The sequence below is a fragment of the Vigna umbellata genome, chromosome 7, assembly GCF_029865625.1.
Source record: "Vigna umbellata cultivar VRB3 chromosome 7, Vumbellata_1.0, whole genome shotgun sequence".
NCBI classification, from domain to species: domain Eukaryota; kingdom Viridiplantae; phylum Streptophyta; class Magnoliopsida; order Fabales; family Fabaceae; genus Vigna; species Vigna umbellata.
In genome coordinates, this window is record NC_142171.1 from 38199505 (window position 1) to 38210336 (window position 10832).

Genomic DNA, 10832 nt, shown 5'->3' on the forward strand with positions numbered 1-10832 from the left:
TTATAGAACCCTTAATAGTTTCGTTTCGCGTATCTTCATTGCTCTCGACCCCTATTTTTTGCTAATACTATTCCATTGACTTCAAACGTCATGGTCATTGCCGTCCAACACTTTCTTCATTGCCTCCATTGATATGAGGATGACCCTCTTGGTACATTACACCAACTTGCTGACATCACTGCAGACAAGCCGATGATGGTTGCATGGGATTCTACTGTATTTGGTAGATTTCTATGATGTTGCCAAGGCCTTCCCAACAACAGGTGACTTGCCTCCGTAGTAGGTACCATAGTATATACTACCTCATTGACATATTTACCTATAGAGAAAGCAATGTTCATTTGCTTATCCACCACCAATTCTTCATCCTCACTTAACCATTCTAAAACATAAGGACTATGGTGTATAGATGTCACAAAATCAAACTTCTCCACTAGCTGTTTACTTGCTACATTTGTACAACTTTCTACATCAATGATGAGTGAACACATAACCATACATCTAGAATGAAAAATATTCCTTCCTTGGGTCTCATCCTCCTCCTTATTCGTACTACCCAACAACCTCCTAACCATCAAAAGATCTCCATCAAGAGGTAGTATTTCACATTCCCTGTCCTCCTCGTCATTGCTAGATTATTCACTAGAAAAATGCTCACTAATGTGCTCCACATTCTCCCACTACATCATAATTCTCATGTTGGGACATTCAGCTGATATGTGTCCTATACCTAAATATTTTTTTAAAACTAGAATGTGAAGAATCATCATCATTAGACTAAGAAGTTACTTTACCACTTGAAGACTCCTTCTCCTTATATTTAGGAATATTAGAAGTAGCTCTCTCTTTCTTAGATTTCTCATTATCCTTTCATAAGGTGGATGACTTCCTATAGAAGCTTCTTCTCTTGAGTTGTTGTTCCACTTTAGTGTCTTGGTGAATAAGATCCTCCAAAGTCTCATAATGTTGCATTTCCACCACATTTTGAATCTCCCTATTTATTTCATTCAATAATCTAGCTATTGTAGCCATAGGTGTTTCTTCTATGCTAGCTTTCATCAAGGTGACCTCTATCTCTAGGACATAATTACCTTTATTGCTCCCATATAGAGATTGACAACCTTCTCCTTCTAGTTATATATGTCCATGATAATTTGATTCCACCGGTTATCCTTGCCTTCAAACTCCAAGGATGCTATAAGAACCTTATTATCATTTGCATAATCATAAGAGCTGAAGATTTGGTCAAGCTTCGTTTACCATGCCAGGCTTAGCTCTTTAAATTTAGGGATTATAACCTTCCTCTACATATTATCTTTCTAGGTGTGTGGTTCCTAAACTCCTCTCATCTTTGGCCTCACCTTAGTCTGAAATCAGGTTCCTCTTCATAATTATCCTTCTTAGGCATGTGCTTCTTCTTAGCCTTGTTTCTCAACACCAAGAGGAGAGAGGGGGGGGGGGGGGTGAATTGGTGATTTATAAAAACAAAGCTTTTCAAATCTTTTTGCAAAGTTAGAATAATCTTGAAAATTTCTTGCAATGTAAGTAAAGCGTATGAAAAGTAAAAGGGTTAGGGAAAGAAGAACAAACACAAGGTTTTTATCCTGGTTCAGCCTCAATGCCTACATTCAGCCACCCTTCCAATCAACCTTAGATTGAAGGATATTTGACTATAATGATTTGAGATTTACACCAAAGGTTTTACAGAGAACACACTCTCGCAATGTAAACAGCTCTCCCACTCACAATACAATATAGAAAGAAAACACCTGCACACATAGAACCACACATTCTTGCTGCAGAACCCCTTTGAGAAACACCTCTCAAAGTCCAAGAGCTCCTCATGATAAGTGTGAAAAAGAGTTGTTTTTACACTTATAAATGATCTCAATCTTATAATTATTCATGTTATTACTCAGTGAAAAGTTGTAATAGGAAGTAGATTGTTATGTAAATTATTGTACAGGAAGTGTATAATTTGGAGTCTGTCAGCCAATTCTCGCATAGCGCAAGCCAAAATTCGCACAGCCAGAAAAAGGAAATTCGCATAGCGCACCAGTACCTGTGGTACCTGTGTGCTGAGCGAATAACATCAGTTGAAGTGTAGCAGTTAAAAGAAATTCGCACAGTGCACATACATTGTGCACTGAGCAAATTTATTAAGTTAAGTGGTTTAAAAAGACGTGACAGAAAGGCATAAACCATCTTCTGACACACGAACAAAGCCAGAAAAATACTGGAGAACTCAGGAGACATCAGGAGACCTTTCAAGACATCAGAACTTCACTTCATGCAAGGAATTGCAGAAAAGAGTACGTTTGCGATGTCTAGGATAGGCTAAATTTTCTATTCATTAGAATTGGTTGTATGACGATACGTTAATGTAAATTTCCTGTGCAATATATGCTCTGTTCTTGTTCTTTTCTTGACTTGCTTTTGATTATACGGAAGTATAAATCTCTTTAAAGGTTCTTTTGTACTGGGAAGTATTTTTAGAACCAGAAACGTAAGAAAAAACTAAAAGTAATTACGTTAGGCATAGCTTCTGTGCTTTTGGTCATTCTAAACATATGAACTTCATGCAAAATTATTTGTTGAATTAATTAAGGAATTAAGAATTTAATAGATAATTTTAGAACTTGTTTTAAGGAATTAAATCAAGATACACTCATGTGAATGCTTGAACAGAGAATGGGTTGTCCAGGATTTTACTATAATGTTAGTCAAAGACCAATTCCAATGATCTTTTATCGTATTTTACAATCTTAATATTTTACGTTGTCAATTTCATGCTCATTTCCACAGTTAAAAATCAAATGTTATCTTCAGTAATTGATTTTGATAAATAATTTTAATTGAATAACATGACTCAAATTCCCTTGGGAGAACGATACTTTACTTATTCACTATATTACTTGTAACGATTTGGTATACTTGTCAAAAAGTTATCACCTCACTCTACTTCCTGTCACGCACGAATAGGGAAACAACACAATCAATGATTGCAGAATACTTTTTTGATCAAAGCAGATACACCTCAATAGTGCGGATAAGATCAGCCAGTCACGTCCATAAAGTTCCTTTCAAGAGTCCTTCAAGTTTCTTCAAATTCTTCAAGTCTTGATTCTTGGAGCATCTAAGCAATCTGTCAAACTTTCTCAGATTAAAGATTTCATATATGAAAATGTACAAAATGATCAAAAGTTTTAGAAATGCAAGTAATGCATCAATTTATAATTTTCGTCATGACAGACATAAAAAAATCGATTACGTTAGTAATGTAATCGATTACAATTAACACAACTCTTAATAAAATGCACAATTAATGTAATCGATTTGCATTTAATGTTAGTCAAACATATTTAAAAAATGACCATTATAGCTGTTATGACTAAGCTGAAAACAATTTTAAAAAAGCAATAGACTTAATTGATTACATAACATGTATAATCGATCAAGCTTAGCACTTAACCAGATTTTGAAAACTTTTTCTCTTTAAAAACTCATCACAACACATTTGAAAATGATGTATGCAAAGATACAAGTTTGAATCGATTTAACACTTAATGTAATCGATTCAAAACAAGTGTGTTGCCACAGTTTAAAACTTAAGTTGTCTGATGAACTTAATTGATTACAACAATACTATAATGGATTATGTCATGTTTGATGGATTGGCAAGTGTACCAAATCGCACAAGTAATATAAAATGGTAAGACCAAGTATCGTATCCCTGAAGACTCTCGGCACTAGATAGTTGTAGATAACTCGATTAATTAAGACTTAAATAAAAAGATCATTGGTTAAGATACAAAGACTGAAAATTAAATATGGATGCAATTGATCAATAGCAGAGAACACAACGATGAACGAGGTTGTTTATAAAATGAGATGATTATGTTGTTAGGGTTTGATTTCACCAAGTTTACTCTCATGTATATAAGAATTCTTCTTTTTATTAATGTTAACGTCACTCACTAAATTACTTAGAATGATCCCTCGGCAATAAGCCTACCTTAATTCCTAGTCGTGCAATTCATAGCGTTCCTAGAAAATTAAGTTTGAAGATCAAGAGCTTAAGACGACCAAGTACTCATACCCTCATCCTTGAGAAATATTACCCTTGGGAGAATTCAACAAGAACCTGAATTGTAAGGAACCTCTGGCACTCATGCAATTCATAAACATGCTACTAAATGAGTTAAATAGAGCAAGCATTGAAACAGATAATTCCCTAACAATTAATGAAAAACATACAAATTAAGAATCAATTCAAATACATAGAGTTTACAAGGTTACATCATCCCCCAACAACAAATAGAGTTTAGTTCCCCATAGACATGGAGAAATAGATGAATAATGGAAAAGCATGAGATAATGAAACCCTAAAAGTAAGAGGAAGCTCACCGCCTCCAGATCCGCCTTCAGAGAGTAGAAGAATGTGTGTTTGTTGCTCCAGCCAGAGATACCAAACCTAGAGCTCCTGGATCTTTAAATAGAATTGGAACAGAGTATAAACAATGCCCAGTCCAAAAGAGTCCAAATAGAGCAAAAACTGGACCTGACCCGCGAACCCCGATGCTCAGGCCCCCCTTTTAGGCGCTTAGGCGGTGGACGGTCCTCATGTAGGGCTTTAGCCTTCAATTGGATGCCCAAGCTTCGGGGTCTGCCGCTTAGGCGGCCTAGGAGGGCGTCCGGGCGGTGGACGTCGTTTTTCCGAGGCTCAAGCCTCTAGATATGGCGCCCAAGCTTCGTGCAGTCCTTCCTTCAGGTGCTTTTCCAAGCCCTTCTGAGCTTCATCTCCCTAGCATTTCATCTCTGCTTTCTGTATTCTCTCATTACCTATCAAAACAAGGGAAATTAGTCATAAAATCATCAAATTCAACCTCAACTCTCTTATTCACACAACTTAATGAAAAAGCATGATTTCAAGTACGTTTCTAAGTGGAAAAGGGTACTTTTAGTATCAAAATCATATCACAAATAACAGTATTTTAAATCATTATCATCATGCATATTTGCTTTTGTGCCTGTGGTTTTCATCACACAGAAACATACATTATGTATACAAAGATATAAACACATCATGATCAGTAGTATGTAGAACCAATAGTATGTCAACATATGCATTAATCAGCAATAAGCATTTACATATCCACATATGTATTTCATCACACAGAAACACATTTCTATTGTGTCATGACAACATATGCTATAAACACATTTACATTTTCTTTTTATTTTCTTTCAATATATATATATATATATATATATATATATTATTTTGACTTGGATCCGCTATTCTTCTTCTCTTTTCAATTTCAAGTTCAACACACAAACAAAGAAAAAATAAACAAATTTCCCTTTAAACTCCAAAACTCTTGCAAAATAAAGTAAACAATTGATTGGGATTACAATTAACAAAAAAAATAGAAAATAAATAATTTCCATGAATCAAAGGTACAATACACAAATTAAACAAATAACACAAAAAATTTAAAACTCAATGGAATTGGGTAAAACCTTAGGAGTTTTATTTCTTAAAAAATTCTAAGAACAATGAACCAAACAAAATTTCAAAACAAAGCACAAAACACAAACATTAAAAAAAATGGATTTTCTTTATTTGAATGAAAAATTAAGATAGAAGAGAAAATTCAAACTGGAACCTTGCTCTAGGTACTAGATGATATAATCTGTAAACTAGATCATACACTCTGGTGCTAGATGATACAATCCTATATAGGAAAGAGTACAATTGTTTCTGAATTTGAATCCTCAAGATGCATAAACAAAAATAAATCAAAGAAGACCGTAGATTTATTTGAAAAATGTTTACAGTTTAATTAGGTTCTTTTGAAACTAATTATGTCAAAGACATAGGTTTATTGCCCAAGAGTAATTAAATATGTAAATATGGCATGTTAAGTAATCAGGAAAATGCTCGTTTGAATGATGACTGCCTTTAGTGTATATATTTTATTTTTAATAAAATTATGCCTGGACAACAACCTTTTCGCAAATTTAGATGAAAAGTTTGCATGACTACAAAATAAAATAGCAACTTAGTGATGTTCAATAATTGATAGTCTTATTAAAAAAAATGTTTCCCTTGCTACCATGAAATCATGTTTTTTCCCTAGTAAACTTCAGAGATCTTTATCTATCATTAGTTTTTCTTTAACCTGATTATTATTCTTATTACTTAAAATTTTTAAACATGCAAAAATATACATTGACTAGGGTTACTTTTCCAATCCGCTAGATCCCATCTTATTTCATATCAAACCTCTAGATGGGCTGAAACCTCCTATAACTCTCACGATTAGATCTCTTTTTCTATGTGAATCCAATACTAACAGAGTTGGAATAGTCTCTTTGAAATCCCTCTCAATACATTCCTTAACACCACTCGACATCGTTGTATTTCTTCTGTAGGAGTTATTGCATTCACAACATCCACACACATTAATTCACCTATCACATATCTCAAGTTATCAAATACCTAACTCATATTTTCTTCTTACTTACAAACCATGTTTTCATACATCATAGTAACTATCAACCAATGACAATTTATACTAAATACAACATCATATGCATTCAATCTATTATTCAAACCAACACATTAAGGTCGTTCAGTCGTCATTTCTAACTTCTAAAGTTTCCTTTTTTTCACATTAATCTTTCATAACAAAATTATTTTTCTATTATTACTCAAGATTGAGATGATTTTTTTTTTCAACCATAAAACTCTATTTGACAATCACAACAGTCAAATTGAAAAAACATATTTTATGATCTATATATTAAAATTTAATATTGATCCAACGATTAACAAAGTATATATTATGATTTTATAAAGACAACACAAAAACAATAGAAAAAAGATGGCACTCAAATCTATCATGAAACTTTGAAACCAATTCCTCAAACTACAAACCTTTATTTGACAACTACACAATCAAAATAAAGAATCATGTTTTAAGAATTATATATCAAAATTTTAATTTGGTATAATGGTTAACGAATTGAGATTTAACCAAAATAGCTCAAAAGACATAAAACAAGGAAACCATCAACATGAAAACAAGACAAATAGTAATATAAATATATGTAATAAAATCACATAAGGGAGACAAGATTTTTACGATGGTAGTCCCCACAAAACTGACTAAAGAAAAATGATATATGAAAACATAAAAATTTTAAAAAATCTAAAACATAACATATCATACACAAATAAACATAAGGGTGTTGCTCCCTCCACCGCCACCCCTCTCCCTCCACCTCGCCAACCCTCTACAAAAAAATTTTAATTACAAAAGTAGCATTTTTTTACTTTTAACCCTATTTATTTACTTTATTCTGAAACCCTAAATTCCTATCTATTTTTACTTACTCATTTTCACTCGCGCAGCCCCATCCCCCTACTCTCCTAAGTTTCATTTTCTCTCTTTCTAGATTCTCACCCCCTCCAACTCTCATCGGATCTGTTTCTTCTCATCTCCCAACTCTTACTTCTCTTCTCCATATCCATTTGGTTCTTCTTCATATTCCTATCTCTATATCCGTTTGATTTTGCGGTGTGGTGGTGTGGCTTTTCGTGGTGTGACTTTTCGTGGTGCGGCGATACGGGGTGTTTGCGATGGTCATTCGACAATGTTTCAAACGATAATGAATATTTTATGACAAATAATAATGAATATTTTATGACTAACATCATAAAAAATAATTTTATTGACATTGATAAAAAATTCTAAATAACATCAATGGAAACATATATCATTAATGTTGATAAAAAAAAATGATTGCAAAATCAATCTGGAAATTAACCACAATCGGTTGTTAACATCAGAGAAATATTCATTATTGTTAGTAAAATGTGTTAAAGTATCTGTATCTCAATTTCAAAACGATAACGGAATAAAAAAAATGAAAAATGTATACATGAATTAATTAAAAAATTTCAAAATTCTTACTATTTAATTATAATTTAAAATTTTCTAAATTTAGATGATCAAATTCCTCTCTTAAGGTTTTAAAATTTCAATATTTAAATTTTTTGTTAAAAAGATTATATAAAATGTTTCAACCTTTTTATAAAATTAACTATCCTCCAGAATATTTTTTTTTACACATTGCGACATATATTTCTTCCTCATGTATCAACATTTTTTTATGTGAGATTGCTTAATTGTTCCTACGTTGGTGTGGGTAAGATAAATAATCATAAAGTTCAAAAGATACAACGATGGAAGAGAGTTGCTCCCTGCACCACCACAGAGTACTCCCTGCACCTCCCCATTCTTCTTTTGTCCTTTTGTAAATTTTTAATTTCTGTTTTAACTTTCACTAACATTCAACCACTTTATTAAATCTCATTATGCTCCCACCACTGTATGAATGCACCCCCACACCCCACCACTTCCACGAAAATCAAATTGCTCTTCATTTTCTTCTTGATTCTTCTTTGTTGTGGTGCACTTTATATACCAAAATCATGTCTTAATGCAGAATATTCATAGCATACATTTACCATAGTTTAAGCACATCCCAAAATAATGTCTTTAAGGCCTTTATAACACATACCAAAAATCCTTTTATGGAGGATATTAGACACAAAACGGAATATCCTTGAATTATCAGTGTACCAGAGAGTGCCGGACGCCCATGTAAAGGGACGTCCGCCCCATTAAGTGGCCGGAGTCATCCGAAGGGCCAACGACCGCCCGCCACCCCGATATTGGAGGCTTGGAAGATTACCTCTTAAATAAATGTGAAGGATCGAATAGGGTGAGGCGGACGCCCCTACCACGTGGGCGGACGCCCGTACCTCGTTAACCGGCCAAATCATTAATCGTTGTGGCTTAGGTAAATTAATCTGGTTCGGAGGTAAGTAGAAATTAGAAGCTATTGGGCCATTTTGGGCCGTGATTAACTTTTCACTAATCCCAAGCCCATAGCAAAAACTATAAATACAGGTCCACGGTGAGTGGTAGATAGGTTACATTGAATGCATATTTATTGCTATCCTTGAGAAAAGCCATTGCTCTGAAACTGACTTTGACATCGGAGAATCTTTTGCAGGTCTCCACCCCTCAGGAACAAAAGGAGAGTTAAGCCCTGAAGAGAGGGCCCGGCATCGAAGCGAGACCATAGGAGGATTTAGAGTGTATCACATATACCAAAATGCCCCTACCCCAGATCAGTTCCCAAGTCCATTTACAGTGTGTTTGTTTCTCCATTCTCACCTTTTCCTATGCACCTCAACGTGACCGAATCAAAAACCATGGATTGATATTATTTAAACCCTTGTCCACTTTGATGCCTAGGATGACATTGTTCTCTTCAAGAACCTCTACAAAAAGGCTTTCCATCACTGTTTTCTGGTAAAGTGTTTCCTCAAAGAGGATGACATCAGAGAGGTATTGGAGGGCATTTGGCACACACGCAAGTGTGAAAACATAGTTCAAACACTACAAAGAATGTCAATGTGCATTTGATTCTTAAACGGATATGAATATCCGTGGACGGATATGGACAACCGTTGAAGGTCAAACGGATGTCCCATATCGTTGAGTCGTTCGCGGTTATCTTCTTCGTTTACACAATCACAAAACACAAGCACAAAGAAGAAAGAAGGAAGGAACTCAAAACGGAAATGGAGAATGGTAGGGGAAAGAAACGGGGGAAGGGGGGTGGGAGGCTACGGCTGGGTGATTGAAAATGAGAGGAAGGCGTAGGATAATTAGGGTTTTGACATAAAAGTAAAAAGGGGTAAATGTTAAAAGTAAAAAGGATAATTTTGGAATTAAAAAAAACTAGGGAGGTGTAAGGAGCACTGTGTGGTGGTGGAGGGAGCAACTCTCACAATGGAAAGAAGCATAAAAAATAGAGAGAGACAGAAGAAAATGAAATATAGAAACGTGGATCCACCATTAAAATGGTTGTGTTGTTTGGGTGATGAGATCCAAGAAAGAAAGAAACTGTCAAACAAATGCTTGTTGGTTAAGCATAAACTAGACCATCGCATTCATGCATGGGATTGGAGTGGGTAGAAGTTAAAAAATATTAACCCTAAAAATAAAATTGTACTCAAAGATAAAACAGAATAAAAAAATGGAAGGAGGGATAAAACAAGAATGGAAAGGTGGAGGGAGTAAGAGGTGGTGGTGAAAGGAGCAACACCCTAAACATAAATATGAATAGAACATTATTTCTAATTTTCCTGACAAATATTGTTATTACACCAAACCCAAAATTTTAATGTTAATCATAAATCAACTCAACATAACACTCTAGTAATCATGTCATCAAAATCAAACTTATCAAATTCAAAATAAGACAATTATTAAAATTAAACAATATCCCTAACCTAGATTTCTGATTGCATAAAATACTCCTAAACACTTTAACTACTCAATGTGTTATCAATTTCTAGAAAATTTGAAAGAACTGAAAATAAAGGAATGATTTATGTGGATGAACACCCTTCCCATTTATACTTCTCAATTCACACTTTATTACATTATAATAATATATCATTATTTACCTAAATAATTAATTTATTATTATAGAGCATTCTGTGGTGGAATGGAGTAGGTGAAGATATACAAAATTAAAACCACTACGTGCATAACTTTCATTATTTATTTATTTATTTCAATTATTTTTCTTTGGGTGTTGTTCCATCCACCACCACAATGTTTCTGCATCTCTCCACTATTTTCTGTTATTCCAAAAATACTCTACACCTTCTCACTATTTTCTTTTATTCCAAAAATACCCTACACCTCCTCACTATCCTAAACAATCTTTCTCTTTCTCTC